The 21,699-nt window shown below is 55.5% G+C and overlaps 1 long non-coding RNA gene and 1 other non-coding gene across 7 annotated transcripts in view; one reads left to right on the forward strand and one right to left on the reverse strand.

The window, feature by feature from the left end:
• LOC105075677 (protein FAM222A) overlaps nt 1–21,699 on the reverse strand; it is a 140,678-nt gene that overhangs the window by 44,890 nt on the left and 74,089 nt on the right. For 5 of the 6 annotated variants that reach the window (XR_012503571.1, XR_012503570.1, XR_012503566.1 and 2 more), the window contains 2 exons: nt 11,283–11,461; nt 8,867–10,263 (listed from right to left, as the gene is read on the reverse strand). This is a non-coding gene — a long non-coding RNA (protein FAM222A). Of the gene's footprint in view, nt 1–8,866; nt 10,264–11,282; nt 11,462–21,699 lie in introns of those variants that run through there. The other variant, XR_012503569.1, reaches the window with a different exon arrangement.
• Nucleotides 14,788–14,861, forward strand: TRNAA-UGC (transfer RNA alanine (anticodon UGC)). The gene has a single exon. It is a non-coding gene; the product is annotated as a tRNA-Ala (tRNA).

The following is a 21,699-nucleotide window of genomic DNA, read 5'->3' on the forward strand; positions in this document are numbered from 1 at the left end:
CTCCACACACTGACAGGGAGATGGGACTTGGGGCAGGGTGGGTGGAGGCTCAGGAAACTGTTCTGGGCTTGTGGCCTGAGCTGATGGGGTGCTGAGACGGCCATGCCAGCTTCCTCTCTGGGCAACCCCCAGCCCTCGCCAGGAGTTGGAGTGTGGCCAGGCAGCTGGGGTGGGGCTTGGCAGGGCTTCCCTGCCCAGCGGAGACTTGGCCAGTGCTGGGCACCCCGGCTGTGGGGGTAATGAGGGTGGAGAGAATGGAGGTAATCACCACTCAGCTCCTGCCAGAGACTGAGTCTGGGGCCCAGGACACGTAGGAGGGTGGTCGGGCAGGGCAAGCCATCATGGGGGTCCAGCAGGCAGAGTGCAACGTCAGGTTCAAGGCTGAGGAGCCAGAACCGCTGGCCCAGTTGGCAGAAAGGACCTCAGGTGGTGCCAGGAAGAGCAGCCAAGGGCCAGAACCGGCTCCTTCCTCACCCCCAGGGGAACTGGCCCAGCATCCTTGTGCCTCTTCGAAGCAGGCAGGGAAATCGAGGCAGTCACAAAGAGTACCTCAAAGGCCCGGGCTTCTCCTTGCCACACCACGGGGCTCTCTGTGTTCAAAACTTCTTCTGAGGGCTCCCAAAATGTGGGTGAGGGGCCTGCACCCCTCAAAACACCAGCCTGCCACCCCAGCTGCCGCGCCGGCATGCTGGCCTATTTGGGTTAACCAGTGCATCATTTGGCTCCAGGAAACCCTGAGTTCACTAATAATTGTTCCCTGATGAAAAGAAATAAGGCCTCGATACTCCCTTCCCCCCGCCCCCCTCCAAGCTGGGAAAGAAAAGTCGTAAAAATAGCTTGTTATCTCACCTACTGAGGCTCCGACTGGATGTTACTGCTAATTGGGTATAACATCCTTGTCTTGTTCTCTTAGAAGCTAAATCAAGAAAGCGCCACTGCTGCGAACTAATTATATCTCCGGCCTGCAGCCTGCAGCTTGTCTCTCCCTTTATTGAGTTAAAAAATGGTCACGAACCTTCATCTTTTATTCCCCCCAAGCGCCGGGTCCAGGCTGCTTGCCACGCCTAGCGGCAAGGAGAGAGGACAGCCCTGTGGGAAGGTCTGGGAGGACTCTGGGGACAGGCAGCAGGGTCGGGGCATTGCTGGGAGGGCAGCCCCTGCCCCGGGTACCTGCCTGGCACCCTATCCCTGCCCCTACCCCAAGACCTGGTGTTCAACTTTTCATAGAGAAAAGGACCCTGGCCTCTCTTCTCCCTGCAGCTGGGCCCACAGGGATGTCAGAGACATTTCGGTCCAGCAAGTATTTTCATTCATTTATTCATTCAACAAACATTTCTTGGATGCCTACCTACTGTGTGCCAGTCAAGGTTCTAGGCTAAAGCTTCCAGTAGACCAGAGGTAGCCCCAAGCACCAGCTGCCCTCACCCTGGGTTCATGGATGTATTGAATAAATACACTTAGACAGGACTGGCTCACTCCTCTGCTCCAAGAGCTGTCATAGTTCCCTGCTATAGGAGGGCAAAGTCTAAATGCCAAGACCACCCTGGCTCCCTCCACGGTCCCCTCCCATCCCCACATTCCAGCCACACACTAGTCCCTCAGCCTAAACACTCTTGCCTGTGGTCTCCACCTAGAAGTGCCTCCTTCCCTTTCCTGTAAGGCCCAGCTCTGCCCACAGAAGTCCACCAGCCTTTAAGGCCTTGGCCTTTAATGACACCTCCTCCAGGAAGGCTGCCCAGTCTGTCCCAGATTTTGAGACCTGACTTTGAACACTAGCTCGGCCACTCAGCAAGTGCATAACCATACTTTGCTGAACAGCTCTAAGCCTTGGTTTCCACATCTCTAAAATGGGTTAAGACTTTTTCCTAGCACTGCTGAGAGGCACACTGCAGGTGCCCTGGGGAATGATGAATGAGAAAGTGCCCAGGAAGGAACTGGCTCTCAGGAAGAGCTCAATAAATCCTGTTATTATTATCCAGACTGAAAGCGTTCAGAATCTGCCCGAGCACTCCACACTGAGCAAACACTGGGCTGTGCAGATGGAGACACAGGTCTCTCTGGGAGCTGGAGGAAGGTCATAGATTCTCAGACCTCAACAGCTCTTGTGGCCGAAGAACAACCCACATGCTCAGAAGAGATCCCCCAGAAATCCCTCCCTCCAGTACCCCTATCCTCTGAACCAGACAGACACGAGCCAAAGGGACTCCTGCGTTCCTTAGGGGTCAGGCAAGCAGGATTTGGGTCATAGGCCCTGCTGATTGATTGGTGCTGCCTGCCCAGAGCCCTGGCAAGAACCCAAGGTCAGGGGAAGAACTCAGCAGGGGAAGAGGGCAGCAACTGATTGGCAATGTCTGCCAAGGGCACAGCAGTGTAGGGCAAGCCAGACCTGCCACGGATTTGCCATCCTTGACATTTTACAGAGAACACAGCTGAGGCCAGGCTGAGAACAGGGTGATTTGCTCAAGGTTGTGAGCTCATAAAGGCAACAGCTGGCCCCGAACTGGGTCCACCAAGCTCCTGCCCCAGGATCCTCCCCTGACAGCCCCACCCAGCCCAGTGCCCTCACAGGCAGAGGACAGGCAAAAGCTTGTGTGGATAATGAAAGGGATGCTGTTGATCTGCCACGTGGCCCTGGGCCGTCAGTTCACTGTGTTGAGCCTCAGTTTCTTCATTTACACACCAGGGACAAAAACTCCCTTCCCAGAACCATATGAGGATTAAAATGCCAAAGTGGGAAGCTGTCTGGCACACAGCCAATACCAGCAGTGTCCTGGGATTCCTATAATAGCTAAAAGTGTTTAGACGGAAGTCCTCAAAGCTAGCAATGGAAAGTGCCTCCTCCTCCAGGGAGCCCTCTCTGGCTACTACAGCCGGAAGCAGTAGTTTCTACCTCTAATTTCCTAGCGTGCTTTGAAAGACTGGGGGCTGCAGAGGGCAAGGGCTCTATCTAGCTTGTTCCCTGCTGCCACCCCACCCCTGGCCCAGTGCCTGCACACTGCAAATTCCTGTATTGTGGTGACCTACCCACTGTATGTGATGGTGTGTCCGAGGCCTCACCACCTTTCAAGGCAACTGGGCTTGCTCATCTGTATGTCCCCAGCACCTGGCAGGGAGCCTGGCACAGAGCAGTGGACCTCCCTGAATGAGCGGATGAATAAAGAGCAAAAATAGCAGTTCCTGTTTACTGCCCACTTGCTGTCGGTTCCTGCCAAGCCTCGCAGCTGCCCTCCAAAGTGGACCCCTGGCCCATCTGACCGGTAAGGAGACTGAGGTCACGCAGATGCTGCGGGACAGGGCCGAGCCACCAATTCAGGTCTAAGGGCTGCAGGCCAGCAGGCCCTGCCACTTCCGCCTTCCTCTTGCCAAGCTCAGGCCTGGACCCTGTGGGGCAGCTGCCCCTGCCTTGGCAGCGAATCTTGGAGCAGACAGCTGGTGGCTGGACCTCCCTCCTGCTCCTCCAAGGGAAGCTCCCCTCCCCGCAGACACAGGGTCATTAAGTTCTGCGTCATTAAGTCCCCAACCCCAGGAGCCTGTTCACCGCCAGCCTGGGCCTTACCCCCTGACCTCTGGGCCTTTGTCCCCTGTGCCCTCTGCACAATGGTAGGGGCTCCCAGGGCCCCAAACAGCTGCTGTGGCCGGAATGCTGCTTTGTTGTGGAGCCAGGATGACTGGCTGGGGTCTGTGCCTGAGCCCACCTAGCTCTGAAAAGCTCAGTCGAGCTCCTCCAAGCACTCCATGTGCTCAAGCTCACCCCAGTCACGAGCCTGTGAGAAAACTGCTATTACTTCTTTGAACGGATGAGGAAAATGAGGCCCAGAGAGTTTACCTCTGACTTGTGACTTGTCTGAGGACACACAGCCAGTGAGAGTGGAGCCAGAGTTCCATCCCAATCTGCAACTCCCAAGCCCCTACAAAGGCTGCCAGACAGACCTACGGGCACCCAGATTATGCTGCATCCCTTCCCACCAGACACCCTCACTGGCTGCTCTTCCTCCAGACAAGTGAAGTACTTAGCTCAGTCCTCAAGGCCCTGCACACTCTCCTAGCTTATCTCCTTTCACCTCCACCCTCTCATAACCTCCCCCTGCCCTTCCTGGTCATACCCCTGGGTTCTCAAACTCCCCCTGCCAGGATCTGCCCAGTCCTCAGGACCCAGAGCAAAAGCCCCCTCTGCCAGGAAGCCCTCCATGACCAGCTACAGTTTCCCCTCCTCGATGTCTCTTCTCCAGCCCTGCTCTGACTCTGTCCAGAATTGGAGTCCATTGCAGGCTCATCTTACTCCTCATCTCTGTGTGCTGTCTCATTCCTTAGAGCTTTGCCACCCAGGCAGGAACCAGCAGGCTGCCCTCACCCAGGCTGGTGCCCAGTGATCACTGAATGGGACCACGAGGGGTGGGGGAGGGGGAGCTGGAACCCACACTTGCCCCTCTCACTGTCCACGCTGGACTCCCACTTCTGGCCATCAACAGACCTCATATTTCTGTCTCCCCCTGGCTGTGTGACCTTGGGCAGTAAGGTAACCTCCCTGTGCTCCCGTTTCCTCCTGGGTAAAATGGGGGTAGTAACAGACTCTGCATTTCTCAGGGCTATGACATAAACCCTGGGAGGTACCAGACAGGAATGATCACCATGCCTATTTCTGTCTTCACCCCACTCCAGTAGCCAGTGCATGAATTTAAGGGTCAGAGACTCAGGTCCTGACCACTCATTGGGTGTACGATTCTGGGCAGGTGGCTGATTCCCAGGGCCTCTATTTTTCTATTTTTCCCATCTCTGAAATGGTACTAACTCTGCCCCCAGAAATGAACCCCCGCCCCCAATATCCACAACCTGTCTTTTGTTTCAGTCACGCAGTAGGCACTCAGACATTTCTCAACTAAGGAACCAATGGTCCAGGTGGAAGGAATCCATCCCTCTTTCAGCCTCCTCCCCCACCCCACCCCCAGCCTCCAGAATCCCCCTCCCCACCCCCAGCCCATGCAGACTAAAATAGTCATTAGGCAGATTTCAAAAGATGTCAGTAGCTTATAATTATAGTCGACATCCTTCGGAGATAAAAGTGATTACCTTGGATGCAAATCACTTAGCAACCAATCAGGGCGGTGGGCGGCGCCCGCGGAGGTGACCCGCGCGCAGCCCTCCTCCCGCAGCCCGCCCCGCACCAGCAGAGAAAGCGCACAATAGCTCTTGACACGCAAATGGGTTAACACAATAAAGGCGGCTCCGGCCGCTGCTGGGGGAGAGCAGCAATTCCCGGCCCGCGGGAGGTAATAAAGCGGCCCTTTTGTGCGCGCCTCCTCGTTCTCACCCCCGCCCGGAGCCCAGAGGAATCTCCGCCTGATTGAATTACGGTTCATGAATATGAGCTGCTCCGCTCGCTTCCTCCGTTTGTGGGGGGCTGGAAGGCGGAGGAAGCAGAAGGAAGATTGGGGAGGGGGCCCCCTGGCCGGGCCGCAGCCCTCCAGGAGCTCAGATGGGAGCCACGTGTGCTCACCACGTGGGTTGCCCTGGGTAGGTGGGTGGGAGACCCAGCAGAGGCAGCTGGAAGGGTGGAGGTCTCTGACCTGCTCTAACCGCCTTTGATCTTTAACTCCAAGATGGTCTGGGAGAGCCATTCAAAGCCCCATTCTGAGGACAAGCCTACCAGTGGCCAGGAGAATGTGCATTTCCTGTTCACTGCCTGTGCTCTGCCCTCACTGAATCCTTAAAGCTACCCTGGGCAGTGGATGCTACTATCAGCTCCTTCTCAACAGATGAGGAAACTGAGGCTCAGAGAGGCAAAGTTACTCACTCAAGGTCACACACCCAACACGGGTAGACCCACTCCACAGCCTGGCTCTTAATCAAGAGCCAATGGGCATTAAGAAGCCCGGCCATCCCAGCCCTGGTCCAGAGCAACTGTGAGGCTCAGAAGGGCCAAGGGATGGGGTGAGCTTACGCGGAATTAGACCGGTGATAAGGATTACTGCGAGTGGGAGGTAGGGAGCTAACCTTGAGAAAGGAGACTGCCCAGAGAGCTGAGAAGGTCCTCCCTGCCCCCACCAGACTGGAAGGGATGTCCAGGGTCACCGTTCCGGTCAAGGAAGCCCTAACTGGATCCTCTCCCCTGCTTAAACCTCTCCCATCACCTAAGCCTTCAGGACACACCCAGCCCAGGGATGCCCCTTCCCCTCATCCGGCATACCCCAGCACTCACAGGGCATGGCCACTCCCAATGGCCAGAACAGTCTCCCACTCCCCTGCCTGGTGGGGCTCAATTTGTCCCCTCTGAGAGTCACATGGCACTCCTGCTAAAGGGTCCGTCCTAACCGTCAGGCTTGGTGGGGAGCCAAAGTTGCCACTGTCCCACCTACATCCTTCCACCAGCTGCATGCCTACCAAGAGGGTCCCTGGACGACTGAGGGCAGCCTCACACCTCTCCCTGCAGTGAGCCCACAGGGGCAGATGACAAGGAGCCTAGGGCTGGCTCTCTCAACCTTTCCTGGCAGGCAGGTTTCATACCCCAGTGCTGGAGAAAGGGGTGCTGGGGAAGGGGGAGCAGGCTGCCCACAAGGCCAGGATGGATGCTGTGACTGCTCGACATCGCCCTGTATGTACTGGGGAAGCAGGAGTCACACCTGGGTTTCGGTGTAGCAAATCCTCTCAGTGAGGCCAGGCTCCCTCCAGGGTAGACAGCCCTGACTCTTACAGGGACCCTGTCCAACAAGTGGGGGTGCCTCCCCTGCACCCATGTTAGGAAGTGGGAAGACATGGAGACGCTGGGGCCAAGGCGATTCAGAGCCCAACCTCTGCGGATGCCTGGCTGAGCACCCCATAGCCCACCACTTTCTCTGTGTGAGCCTCAGTTTCCTCATCTGTCAAATGGGCCATAGCCCATGAGCTACTCCAAGGAGTAACTGAGATGCAGCAAAATGCCTGGCACATAGGGAGATGCTGCGTAAGCTGGTACTCCCTCCCACTTGTCGCCTGGTGCTATTGCCAAGCCCAGGGAAGGGAACAGAAGGAACTGCCCGAATCCGACAGCCTTTCCCTCCGCCTTGGCAGTGGAAGTGTAAATACTCCACGGAGGACCTCCAACTGCCTGTGTTTGTGGATCTCTGGCGCGCACTCCGAGTTTGTTTCTAAACTGGGAAGCTTCGAGAGGCAGCGCAAACAGCCCTTCTGCCCACCTCCCCCACTTCTACCCCCATCTGCTGTTGCTCTGTCCTTGGAAGCCTGTGTGTTTAACGACACCATTTCAGCTGGAAATATCATCTCCCTGCCAAGCCCCCAAAAGCAGCTCCACTGATATTTATTGACCTGTTAATCTAGGTAGAGAGCCTGGCAGGAGAAGAGAAAAAAATGCTCACTGTGTAGAGACTGGGGCCTGGCTTCTCTTAACGACCCCCCGCACGCACTCCCCTCTGCAGTCACCCCACCTCACGCTGCTGAAGCAATGACACAGTTCTCTAACCTTTTCCTAGAAATGTAATCACAGCAGTTTCACCCACATCCGATGCTGGCAGCCATCACTGGAAGGAACTTAGAAGAGGAATTAAAGAGCCAGCAGCAGGATGCGGGCTGGGGGTTCTCTGGGCCTTCACAAGGAACAGGGCTGGGGCTGGGGCTGGGGTGTGGTGGGGAAGAGAGGGCTGGTGTCGGAGCCCTGCGAAGCTGGCCCCTGGCAGGGACACGTTTAGTCAGACCTTGGCGCTGATGGGCTTGACTTGCCCTCCATTCACTTAATGAGCACCATACTTTGCTTGTCAAAATCATCTTAAACACAAAAGGGAGAGTGGGGCAGCCAGGAGTTCAGTTTTGGCCATGGCCTGTCATCTTGGGGTTGAGCAGCATGGAGAACCCCCGGACTCGAACGGCAGCGTGCAGTAGCACCTCTGCACCTTTCCTGGCCGGCGGCAGTCACCCATATTTCCCTGAGCAGTAGTAGCCTGCTTTAAGGCTGGGGGCCCAGTCTCTCTGGGGACCCCAGAACGTCTGCTGGGGTTCAGGGAGATCTCTGTAGCATCCCTTTTGAAAGCAGAAAGTTGCTCTGCTTGGGAGGCCTGCACCTCTAGGCACTGCCAGGCTATATGGGCAAAGCTGAACACCTGTCTTGGCGGGGAGGAGCATCAGCAGGGACAGCTGGCACTGCCTCCCTCCCCCACCTCATCGGGGCGTTGGGGATTTAGGTCAGAGCACTGCAGTTGGGGGTGGGGGAAGTCTGCTTTCACCTCATCACTATCCAAAGGCATCCGGCCTCGCCCCCGGTTGCCACGACCCCGCCCCCTCCGGCCTTGGGTCAAGATGAGTCGTGTCGCCCTGGCAACCTCCTCCCCAAGTGACGTCAGAGGCCTGGCAGTGACATCAAGTATGGGCCCCACTGGGGTTTCTCGTAGGAACTCGGGCGGTAAGGGGGACCGTGGTATAGTCTAGCCTCAGAGGGCACAGTTCTCAGTGCAGCCACCTGCTTGGTCGGGACTCCACGTTCCCCTCTGACACGTCTTTTGAAGATTTCAGACTACTTGGGAGAACCCCAAGGAGTCCCATCCAGGGTGTCCCCCAAACCCTCTAAGACGCGGGAGTTTCCGAGGAATTTTCGGGTGACTGAACTGCTACCTTTGTTGGCTTTAGGGGTGGGGTGACCTTTCCTCTCCCGCATACGCCCCACCCAGAGCTCCACGAAAGTCCTCACAATCGGCTCTCAGCGTCCACTCTGACCGGCAGGCCGGTCTAGGCAAGTTGTGTTAGGAGGGGCAAAGGGGCAGACAAGGGGCACTGCTGCTTCAGGATCCCCAACAGCCCAGGGCCTCTTCATTTCCAATCCTGCCGCCCCGACGCCAGAGGGTGCCCCCAGGTCCACCCCGGAACCCCGCCCCGCGGAACTCACCGAATCAGCCAGGCCGTCGAAGAGCACCAGGTCTCAGCGGCTACAACTCTCCGCTCGCCGGGTCGCAGCCATGCAGAGGTGGCAGAGGCTGCCTGAGGAAGCCCCCCTTGGGGGCCGATGCCTCTCTCCAGGTGGGAAGGGACGCTGTCGATGAGGTCGATCCAGGCGCCGGCCCACGCCGTCCGAAGTCGGGGGTGGGGGTGCTCTGGGCTCAGCGGGGGTCGTGCCAGCCCGGGACCCGGGCCGCCCGGGCGCTCAGGCGGCGCATACTCGCCGGAGCCTGCGCTCACTGCGTCCGGCGGGCGGCGCTGCGCCTCCCCTCGGGGTCCCGCTCAGGGCTGCGGCTCGGCCAGGCGCCGCTCCCCGGGGCGCCCTCTCCGCCGGCGCCTGGAGCCCGGCGGCCGCGGCCCCTCTCGCCGGCCCCAGCTGCAGCTTGTCTTTGTTGCTTCCTCTCGCTCGACCGCCTGCCAGTGGCTTGCCAGCCCCCTGGTTCGCCAGGGGGTGGGGGGGCTCGTCTCTTCGAGGGTGCACGCACCTGCAGCGGCCCCGCTCCTCGCCGGGCATGCACCGGCCCCCGCAGGTTGCAAAGAGCGGCGGCGAGACTGCACCGGCCCCTCCTCCTCCTGCTCCGAGCCCCGGGTGTGGGGGGAGGGGAAGCCGGAGAGCAGCGGCAGCCGCGGCGGCGGCAGCGGGCGGTGCAGGCTCGGGTGCAGCCCTGGGGGCCTCGGCGCCGAGAAATAACCGGTCCAGGTGGCGCAGGGTGGATATGGGGACGAACCGGAGGACGGTACACCGGGCGCGCGAGCTCTCGAGCGGCACCAAGGGCGGCGCGCGCCGGGCTCTCACGCGCCCGTGGCCCCGGCCGGCGCACGGGGGCTCCCAGGGCCTCAGCCTCACGCCGCCTGGCGCGCGCCGGCGCCTTGCCTCGCCTCGAGCCCGGGTGCCGCGCGCCGCGCCCCGCAGGCGGCGTGCCCGGCTCTTCGCCTCCCCCGAGTGCCGCGCGCAGCCTCTCCGCGGAGCTGCCAGCCCGGCTGTCCTGCCCGCTGCTCCGCTCTGGCCCGACTGACAGGCGCTAGCGCCGGCAGCGGACGCCGCGTCTCGCCCCCCGCCCGCCCCCTGCGATCTGGTCCTATCAGCGGCTGCCGAGAGGCGGTTACCAGGGTGACGCGGCGCCGCGTCCTGCGGGGGGCGGGGCCGGGGGCCGCCACGCGCGCTTTTCGCGGCAAAATTCAAAGGCCGGCAGGGCGGCTCTCCCACCTCCTCCCCCAAGCTGGGGCGAGGCGGGGTCGGCCTTGGGTGGACTGCAACTCCCGGCATGCAGCGCGCCGGCTCCGGTCGTAGGGGCCCCGACTTGGGGCGTAGGGTCTGCTGGTACTTGTAGTCCCCTTGTCGGGAAACTAGGATGAACACCAGGACCGTTTATTGAGCACATATTTGGTAGCACAAGCTAGGTGCATTATCTACATTGTTTCACTTAATTTTGGAACCAACCCAATGAAAAGTTTGTTAAAAACATTAAAAGTAATAAAAGAAGCTAACACTTAATGTAATGAAGTACTTTACCTAATCCTCACACACAACTCTGTGAGGCAAGTATTATCATCCCCACTTTACAGATGAGAAAACTGATATAGTAGGTACTATCATTATACTCCCGACTTATAGAGGAAACTGAGGCCAAGAGATGTGAAGTGACACTCCGGAGTGTTTTGCCTCAAGGCGTATTGTTGGCAGTGATGGATTTTTGGCATCACAGGTGAGATCTGTGGAGCACTAACTATATAATCAGGTACAGCGCTGAGCTCTTTGTAAGTTCCACCTCACAGAACCTCACCACACCGGTGCTCCCTCTACTTAATGGCTGAGGAAACAGAGTATCACCTGGGGGTCCAAACTTTGAATCCATCAAACCATACTGCACGTTGCCTTTTACCTTCTAAGCAACTTCCTAGGTTCTCATTTGCCCTGCCTTATTGCCCGCGGGTGGCCCATTTAGCAGCCCCATTTTACAGCTGGAGAAATTGAGTCCCGGGAGGGACATTTCCCTCAGTTGCCATGTGTCCATCACACAGCAAGCTGGGGAGCCAGCTTTCCAGGAAAGATCTCAGGATGCCTAAAGAAATGTAAAGCAGCAGCCAGAACTCCTTCCACCACGCTCAGGCTGTGTCCATGTGACACCCCCCCCCACCAGCCCCACCGCGCCCGCAGGGTGGGGGCTCCAGCGCCGGCCCAAGTAGGGCACCCGCCGCCTCATCTAGGACAGAAGTTGGCCCTGTTTCAGGCTGCCACGCGCGCCCTTCCCAGCAGCTCCTCGCTCTCCGTGCCCCGCTCTATTTCTCCCCCTGCTGCCACACCCCAACCCCCCCCCCGCCCCCGCCCCCGCCCCGGGAGTTGGGGTGTGGGGGTGGGGATTTACCTGGAAACGAGATCCGGCTACCAGCTGCTTCAGCTCCTTGGCCAGCCGCCAGAGCTGCCAGTGACGTCAGGGCGGGTTGCCCAGGCGACCTGCTGGGTGGACCGGGGTGTGGACAGGTGGGGAGACTGCTTGGCGGGCTCAGGCCAGGTGCAGGACAAGGGACAGCTACAACCAAAACCCTGGGAAGAAAGAGAGGGCGGGAAGGAGAGAAGGCAACAGGCCACACCACACACAGCCTTTCCTAAGTTTGGGATTTTTTTCCACCGAAGGTTACCATGACTTGACACCTACCAGGTGCCCAAGCACACGCTCAGTGCTATCTATAGCAATATTATTACATCCTTTTACCCTCACAGCAACCCTCTATTCCATCATTATCCACATCTTACAGCCAAGGAAGGCCACGTGACTTGCACAAGGTCACACGATGACAGATTGGGGTCCCAAAAACCAAGCCCCTGACCTTGATTTATTGTGCTCTCTGCCAGCCACTAATTGACTGGGTGTGATCTTGAGGGCAAGTTTTTTCTCCTCTCTGGGCCTCAGTTTCCTCTGCTGTAAAATGGAGGGTGGGACTCATAACCCAGCCCCACCAATCAGACTCTGGAGCTGGCTGCCCCTCCCCACCTCAGTAGTTTCCAAAGATCCCCACGTGATTCCAAAGTGAAGCCAGAGGGTTAGCAGATCTCAAAAGGCCCGGCGTCTCCGAAGGTCTGAGTCCATGATGTGCCATATGGTGGGATTTCAGGCAGCAACAGGCTGAAAGGTAGCTGTACAGGTAATTCAGTTTTCCAGGTGCCTCTAGACCCTTCCAGGCAGGTGAATGTCCCATAGATGCTCAGACATGGGCCTTTGCTATGTCCAACACATACACTCAGTGCCCACTGCCCCACACCACTCCCCACAGTCCACCTCCCTGAGGTCAGACTCTCTTGCTGATGCCCCTTTGCCCCTCAGCTCTCAACCTTGACCCAGCCTTTCCTTGTTCTTCATCACGTCCAATAACTCGGCATTATGTGAATGGAGACAGTGTCAAGATGGATTTGCCACGGTCCATAGAGCCACCAGACGGGCCAGGCTCTGAACGTCGGCTCCAGCCAGGGGTCCAAGAGGCCCCAAGGGGAAAAGGGGACAGAGAGCACCTCGCTCCTCACTGCCCTGTATGCTCCCTATGCAGCAGCCTTGCTGAAGTACTCTTGACTCGCTCCTCCTTCAGATTTCAGTTAGGGTGCCACCTCCTCTGGGAAGCCTTCCCTGACTGCTGCCCTCCAGGCTGGAGCGCTTTCCGTTTCGTGGATGCACCCAGTCTGGGTTCTAATGGCCCACTTATTTCTCTTCCCCACCAACATGAGGGCTCTGTGAGGGCAGGGGCTGCATTCGAGCTCCTTTATCCCCAGCACGGGCCTGGTATACGATCAGCGCCCAATCAAGTTTTGTTGAATTCATCTCTGAATCAATGGATGAATGAGGCCCAGGTTTCTTTTGTTTTCTTGTAGAGGGGGAGCAGGGAGAGAAGGAGGGAGGGCAATCAGACAGACTGAATACTGACTCTCCAGGTTACTAGTTATGTGACTCATCTGCTCTGTGCCTCACTTTTCCATCTGTGAAATGGGGGTTAACAGCCACATCAGCACTGCTCAAGGGGCCTGACGCCAGGATATTTGGCTTCCACCCCCCAAACACACACATGTGTAAGGTTAGTCATGCCTCGTTCACTGAGGCCTGATCATTTCCTCCTTAACTCTGCTCATGCATTCATTCATTCATTCTTTCTTGCATTCATTACCTAAGGACCTGCCCTGTGCCAGCCACTGGGGATTCAGCAGTAACCCAGACACAGTCTCTGGCCTCATGGAACTCAAGTTTCACGGAGGACAGACAAGGCGACTAGTAGTGATCACCCAGGGTAGCAGGGAAGGAAAAAGAACCGAGCAGTCACCTGACCTGGCTGGTGGACTAGTGACAATGGAAAGGCTGATCAGCTGTCCTGGGAAAAATGAGTAGAAGGTAGCCAAGAGGGGAGGTGAGGGTAAAGTGCTCCTGGCAAAGGAAACTGCTAATGCAAAGGCCCAGTGTCCCAAGTGAATGTCCCCAGAGTGGAGGTGGGTCAGAGGCTGAGCTGGGGCTGGGGAGGGAAGCGAGACTGAGCCTTTATCCTGGCAGGGAAGCAGACCTGCCCCTGCCTCCCGCCCCCCGCCTCCCTCCCCAGCCCCCTGTTGCCTCACCTGCCCTCATTGCCATAATCTAGGCCAGAGCCTGGAGGGAGCCGAGCCCCCATTGGTGCACGCCACGTAGGTTTTTCAGAGATAATTTAATCAGAGCTATTAATAAGCAGAAAAGAAAGAGCTCTTTATGCTCCTCCTGGAGAAAAGGAGAAAGCAGCAGCACGTGTAACCTTGTTATTCACCCGGCCCTGCCCCCCAGTACCTGGAGCCTCTCTCTGGGGCAGGTCTAGGGGGACGGAGCAAGGAGGCCCAGGTAGCCTCAGGGACTGGCCCTGCAGAGCTCCCGGACACCCCTCACCCTTAAACCCCTCCAGACACTTTGGCCTCCTCTCGGTTGCTTGAAGGTGCCAAACTGTTTCCCAACCCATCTTGAGGCCTTTGCACAAGCTATTCCCTCTGCCCAGACCACTCTTCCTTCTGCTCTTTACCGGCTGGCTCATGATTGTACTTTAGGTCTCAGCTTAAATGACACCTCCTCAGCGAAGCCCTCCCTGACTAACCCATCTGACATTCTTATCCCCAGAGCACCTCCCTTTTGCTTTTCCCCTTCCCGCACTTATCACTGTTGGCAACTCTCAGAGCACTGTGCGTTGACGTGTTTATTTTCTGTCTCCCTGTCTAGACTGTCAGCTCTGGGAGGGGCAGGGCTGTTTGTCACTGTCTTCACCACTGTGTCCCCACACCTTGAATAATCACAGACACATACTAGATTCTCTGTCAATAGTTGTAGATGAAGTTGGTGAGGGTTCGAGGGGCCTGGATTGTTGAGATGGGAATCAGGAGGTGGTGGGGTTGCTTCCACTTGGGAGACCCCCTTAGAGAATCCAGGAAGCATGAAATGCTCCCCACCCCATGTTTCACCACTGGGGATCAGGGGGCCCCAGGGAAGGCACTCACTCAAAGTCATGTAGTAAGTCTGGGCCAGAGGTGGGACTTGAACCCAGAGCCCTTTGGGGGGCACAGACTTCCATATGAGTCTTGTATCAAATACCAGCTCTGTGTTGAGGAGGTTTCTGAGGTCTCGCTCAGGATTAGAAGGGAAAGAATACTATGCTACGATTGATCAGTGATGACTGCCAGAGTCAGGGTTGGCTATTCCTGTTTGAATTAAGTCCATAGGACTGGGAGCCAAGAGGCTTCAACTGGCACCACCATCTTATCACATGACCCCCTAGGCAAGTCAACCAACTTCCCTGGGCCTCAGTTTCTACATCTGAAAATTAGGAGTGTCCACCCTAGCCCTGCCTATCTCAAGAACTATTGGGGGGGGTGGCGGGAAGGGAGGGTAATAGCTCAGTGGAAGAGCACATGCTTTGCATGCATGGGGTCCTGGGTTCAATCCCCAGCACCTCCGCTTAAAAAAAAACAATTGAAAGAAAAGGACTATAGTGAGAAAATAGGTATAGCATTTCCAAAAGCCTCATGGGCTCTTTATAAGCATCAGGGATTATTGTTATTGTAAAATATAGCAACAACAATAATAATAAAATCCATCTGGTGAGGCCCTGCTATGGTCCAGGCACTACCCCAGGTATTTCTCATACGTGATCTATAAACCTTGCAACAAGCCATGAAGGGGACCCACTGGCTTGTGTTACAGTTGTGGCCCCTGAGGTGGGGTCCGTGGCCGTGCTCAAGGTGGCCCAGAGCTCTTGAGTGGGTGGGATTAGGATCTGAACCCTGGTGGGTCTCTTTGCATAGAGGATTTCTGACTTAGCTGGAGGCCTTAATAAACAGAAAAAAAAGTGGCTGGAGGTGGGGAGGTCCTGGCAACCGCCCAAGAGCAACCCCCGCAAGGTCATCTCTGCTCTCTGGCCAGCTGGGCCTGGTCCTCCCAGGCTCTGAGTGGCAGGGAGATTTTCCAGGGGATTAGACCCAGCCCTCCCCACACCCCTCCCCGACCTCCCCTCTGGCCTGGAAAGGCCAGCAGGCCCTCCCAAGCCCGCCTGGCAGATCTCCTTTTGCACAAAAAGTTATTGACTTATCAAGGTTAAAATACATTCAGCGCAGGCCAATAAAACAGGGATACCGCCGCATCCCGGCTGTCATGTGCAGCCTGGTTTTCATGGCAACAGGCCCTCTTCTGCACATGAAACGGTTCAGTTGTGCAAAGTTCAGGCGTTACATAAACAGGGAGTTAACAACAGCAGCAGAAATCAATGTCTGGCCAGGCATGGCCTGGGGAGATAGCATTGATTGGACCCTTGTCACAGATAGGCTCGGTCCCTGCTTCCTGCCCCAGCTGCCTTGGGCTCCCTCCTGCTGCCCCAGCCCCTGGCTCAGACCCAGAGAGCTCCAAGAAGGTGCCTCCGCCCTTGCCCCAGAGCCCCCTTCTGGCTGGCATCCAGCAGGGAGGGGATCCGCTAAGCTGTCTGCAGCTGTTTTGTAAACCGTTATTGCTCAGAGACGCCATTCCATTCCTTAAAATATGTCCGTGCCATTGTTAATGGAGAAAGCAACCCTTTGCCTTTTAAGCTGTCCTTGTGACAAGGAACAATCCCACTGCCTCTATGTTTAGCCATAAAAATCACCCATATATCAAGATGCGACCTAATGGGGTCAAACAGACCAGGATATGAAATTAAACTGGCTGTGCAGCCTTGGGTAAGTCCCTTTGCCCCTCTGAGCCTTGGCTTTCTGCTTTCTGATATGACAAGCTTCGCAGCACCAGCTTCAGGGGTGTAGAAAAGGGGACACCTGCGAAGCCGCTAGCTTAGGGCTGTGTCAGGAAGTTAACGCAATGTCTCTCTTCTACTACAGATTCCACACCCTGAGGGAGCAGAAAAGAGCAGGGAGCTAGGAAGTGATATTTGGGTCCAATCCCAGCTCCGCCGCGAGCTGTGTGACGTTAGGCAAGTCACTTCACTACTCTGAGCCTTGGCATTCCTTCCCTTATGTGAACTGGAGAGGGTGCCTTTGCCAGCGTGAAGGAAGAAGGAAATGAACTCAACCACGTGAACATTCTGGGCACACAGGTGTCTAGTAAAGATTTATCACATCCAAGCCTTTCTCCAGTGTTCCAACATCAGTGCTACCCACCCTCCCCAAATGGAAAATCTCATGGGCTTTCTCTCAGGAAGAGAGGGTTCAAGGGGGAAAGAGAGGTCTGTTTCATTTACCGGAAGGTTCTTAAGGACAGGGACCTGGTCTTGTTCATCTTTGTATGGTCAAGGGTTGGCACAGAGCCCCAGTATACAGTAAGAGCTCAATATATGTTTGTTGAGCAAAGTTACACTCCTCCAGAGAGCTGGCTGGGCATGGGGTAGCATGGAGACAAGGGATGGCTAGGATGATGATTTGGGATGGCTGGGAGGGGGGCTTCCAGCCGCGCTGGGTATGGGAGAGACAGCCAACCCACTGCTGAAATTCACAGCCCCTTCCACGGATGGAATAAGCTCTGGGAAACAGCCCGGTGGGAATACATGGTTGGGGACTCTATTTCCACGTGTGGCTGAATGAGTAGCTTTTGCCAGGGATGTGAGCATGCGTGGAGTGAGAAGTGGCTGTGTCTTTCCTCTATAGGCTTTCTCTTCCGCCTTAAGGCAGATGATCAACCCTTTTAAGTCAGGGAAGGGTCAATGATGGATGGAGCCTGGGTCCCTAAATCACTTGTGGAGGAAAGTTGCCCACCGGTTGACTAACAACACAGGCTCCAAACTGTTATGTCAGAAATGAACTTCTGTTGAGTGATGCCACTAAGATGCTGGGGTCCATTTGTTACAGCAGCTGGTGGTGTCATCACAAATTCGTGGGGCTTCTTGGAAAGGACTCAGAGCCACCCCTGCCCCCAGCGCAGTCCTCTCCGAGTCATGGAATTTTGCAGAGCTGCGAGGGTGCCCTTAGTTGCTAAGGGAAGTACGGTAAAATATTAGCAGTAGAATCTGGGTGGTGGATATTTGAGTGTTCACTGTAAGTGTCTTTCAACTTTGCTGTAGGTTTGAAATGTTTCATAATAAAATGATTGGAAAAATATCTCTTCCTGTATTTTCAAAATCTTTCTAGAACCTCAGAGTTTTAGAAAGATGCCTCAGGGACCACTCGTAAGTGATAGGGGTGGGTAGAGGGAGCTGGAAAAGACAGAGCTCTGGGGTCCACATTCCCCCCCCACCTCACCTTGCCAACTTCAATCAGAGCACATTCAGTTTCATTTCTTTTTCATCTCGGAGCTCAGTGCGTGATTTAATTTGAAGAAAGCTTTCCACTGTTTCAACAATAAAGATTTGAAAACCAATGTGTTCCATCCTCTCATGTTGCAGACAGGGAAAGTGAAGTCCAGAGAAGGGAAGGGACTTGCTCTAGGTCACACAGCGAACCAGGGGCTGGGCAGGAATTCAAACCCAGATCTCCTGGTCCATAGGGCAGAGTTTTCTCCATGGCTTTCTGGAAGGTCTCTGAGGGTCTCCACCCTGTGGGCTGCTGGGAGGCAAGGAGGGAGAGTTGGGCACTAGGCGGGTGCCTTCACACCCTACATCCTCCAGCCAGATCCCTCTGCCTTCAGGGGTTATATGTTGGATTCTGAGGCATTGGACCAAATGGTCCTGAAGTTGGGGAGAAGCTTTTTGGGAGGTGATGGGGGGACACTGGAGAGGACTTCAGTGGGGCCAAGAGTTTCCTAGAGCGGGACCCTCCCCCTCCATCCCAGCAACTCCCCTTCCCTCTCGCTGCAGTGGGAAGATGGATGGGGGGAGGCAGGACTGGGACGGACCACTTGGGAATGATGGATTTGGTCCCTGACCAGAAGCCTCCAGGGTCATTGGGAGCATGAGAAGAGGTGAGAGGTCACCTGGCTAGGGCAGGTGGGTCAGCAAGGGACAGGGAGAAGGAATTGGCTTAGGGTCTGAGGGCTGGAGATGGTAGGGGTGGTGTATACCCTAAGCCTGGAACTCCTCTAGTACTAGCCGTGTCCATCCATCTATCCATCCATTCTTTCATTCATTCACTCTGTGACCCCAGCACCCCACTTCCCCACAACCCCTAGCAAATGACCAGCCATGTGACCTTGGGCAGGTCCCATTACCCCTCTGAGCTTCAGTTTCCCCATCCAGAAAATCAGGGTGATTGTAGCTTCAAACAGATGATGTGTGATACATTTGGCACAGAGCTTGGTCAGGAGACATGGTGGCTGTCTTCCCCAGACTTGCATTTAAAAGAGAAGAGACGGCCTCCCTTACCCGATCTGGCCCAGCACCGGTAAGACAGGGGCACGGGTTTGACTCTTGATCCCACTTATTAGCTGTGTGACTGTGGGCCAATCACTTCCCCTTTCTGGGCCTTGGTTTTCTTTTTTGTAAAACAAGCATAATAATAATACTTTATCTAATGGTTATGAGGTTTTAATGAGTTAATAGATGAAAGCATTTAGACCAGTGCCTGGTCCACAGCTAACACTCAGTGAATGCTAACCTTTGCTACTAGCACTGCGATGGATTCTGAGTTATTGAAGCAATGATAATGTTATTGGTGAATGTTGACCTAGGGCTAGTGGAGGACTTGCAGACCCTCTAAACTCAGTCTGTGCCTGTGTGCAACTCTGGCCCATCCAGAGGAAATGCCTGGAGCACCGGCTTGGATTAGTTTTGCTAGCCCATCCTGCCCATCCAGGTTCTTTGAGAATGGTGCTGCAATTGATTAGCAATGCCTGCCATGGGCATGGGAAGGGAGAGTTATGGAGGCATGCCCTCCCCTTACACTGATGGGGAAATGAAGGCTCAGAGAAGGAAACGAGACTTGCTTAAGGCCACAAAGGCAGTCACAGACAGGGCTGTTGCTCCTGCCTCTCTGATTCCTCACTGGGGCCCTGGTCTATGTCATTTCACCCTGTGGAGAAAAGTCATTATTTCTCCATTACATTTCCCAGCCTGTTTTCTGGAAGGGAGTTAATTGATTTAAACTTTTCCAGGATGATTCTCCCCCCTCCTCTTCTCCCCTGCCCCTCCCCCGATTCTATTATCGCTCTGTGTCTCGGAAATGAGTAGGTGGCATCTGCCAGGACAGGCACAGAAGTCTCTAGGTGGGGGCCCTCCAAGCAGGCGTGGAGGGTATGGACCTTTCTGAGGCTGGGTCTCATGGGGACCTCCACATTTAATGACAATAACTTGCCAAGACTGAAGTATGTGGTGTCGATTACTCATAGCAACCACCATTTGTGCCACGTGCTGGGCGTGGCTCAGAGCGTTCACTGAATCTTCACATCCACCCAACTTACAGAAGGGGAAACTGAGGCACAGGGATGGTCCCAGAGTTGAGATTCAAACTCAAGACTTCCTAGCCTCGAATTCTTTGTCCTTTACTATTAACATCACTCCTCCTTAGCACTGTAAAACCCAGTCATCCCAGATGCCCTTTCGGATTCTTACTTCGGACCTGTGAACTTGGCTGAGGGGTCACCTCGGACACCCCCATTTGATGGATGAGGAAACTGAGGCTAAGAGTGGTGGGAGTGACTGATCCTGAGTCACACAGCACAGGAGGCCAAGGCTCTGTCCTTCATCTGTCTCTATGGGGAAGACACAGGACAAGAGAGGCTCAGAGCAGGGCTGGCCATGGCGGTCCTCCTGGCCTATTCATCTTCCAAGCTGAAATATTTATTTATGCACCCCATTTAATCAGGATATGCCGTAATTAGCGGCAGATTTGTGCCTCTTGCCTGTGGTATTATTTATTTCAGGTTCTGGGCGGCCACTTCCCGGGGCTGTGTGTGTACTGGGCCTGGATTTCAGACGGGGCCTCGGCAGAGCTGTCCCCAGGGACCTCACAGCAGCGATGCCCACCTCGGAATGATAAATGAGCCCACAGACAGCAGAAATGCTGCCCAGCTGCTTTGGGGGGCTAGTGTGCATGGGGTGGGGAAGGGGGTGTTCTCACCAATCCCAGGATCCTGTTACAGAGGAACTCCCCCTCCCCCAGTGCCAGACACTAGCCTGGCATCCCCCAACCCCAGGAAGAAACACACGAGCAAGATGGCACCGTGCAGGGCCATCCTAAGGCTGGAAGGAACTTGAAAGGGCCGCCGGTCCCTTTCGCTGTCTCAAGTAAGGTTTTATCTCAGCATCCCTCAGCCTTGACTGTAGGGGTCACACTCTTCAGCTCACAGCCCCCGTGGCTGGGAAGTTCCTTCTGCTGTCTAACTTTTGTCAAGATAAAAACATTTGCAACTCTGTCCACCATGTGATCCCATGAATGTCACTATCTAGAAGGAAGCAGAAGACACAAGTAGGGTGGGGGAATATGCACAGGGGTTCTTTGGATACTGGAGGGAGAGAAAGAAATAAAAGCTAATCTTGATTGAGGTCCTGTGCCTTTATCTGTGTTTGGATGAGTTTCTTAATCTCTGGGTGCCTGTTTGCTCAACTGTGGAACAGGGAAGATTTCAGGAGCTACCTCCCAAGATTGCTATGAGGATTAAGAGTTAATATCTGCAGAGCCCCTAAAACTACCTGACACACAGTAGGTGCTCAATAATTGTGCACTATTGTTGCTGTTTGGTGGTTAATTCTTACACGAACCTGGCAAGTCAGAACCCCATTTTACAGATGAGAAAACTGAGGCTATACCTTGCCCACGAGAGGGGCCTCATGGTCCTCATTTTCTACATGAGAGAACCGAGGCTTAGGACGCCAGGGAGCCTCAAGGGCTGCCCCCAGGATGGCGAGGGTGGGTGGTGTCCCTCCTCCCCCAACTCTTCCTCTGGGAAGTGGGGACGTAGGTACCTTACTGGGTGCTTTGGGAATCAAGTGATGGGAGGCACCCTAACAGGGAGAGGAGCCCGGTCGGGTGTTTGAGACCCATCCTCCGGCCACAGAGGACCTGGATCCTGGGGTCAGGTTCAGAAGCACTCCAGACGGATGTTTCATGGGTTGTGAAATGATCACAGTGAAGCTGGCACAGCTCCCGGGGGTCCACTGCCAATTAGGCCAGACGCCCACAGGGTGATCCCATTGTCCCTGGCCTAGTTGGGACAGGGTTTAGTGGCTGAGCCTCTCCCAGGGATTGCTGCTTCCAGGCCAACTGCCTTAATGAGGTCAGTGAGTGACATGGCTGTAACAGGTGTGGAGGGGTGACGACTTCACCTGGCTCTTTTTTTGCAGAGAAGGAAACTGAGACTCAGTAGGGAGAAGCGACTCACTGAAGGTGCAGGCTGTAAACCCTGGAGGATCTAGGAGGGCCCCTGATAAACAGCTCCCTGATGCTCA

Source organism: Camelus bactrianus, chromosome 32, assembly GCF_048773025.1.
Source record: "Camelus bactrianus isolate YW-2024 breed Bactrian camel chromosome 32, ASM4877302v1, whole genome shotgun sequence".
Taxonomy (NCBI): domain Eukaryota; kingdom Metazoa; phylum Chordata; class Mammalia; order Artiodactyla; family Camelidae; genus Camelus; species Camelus bactrianus.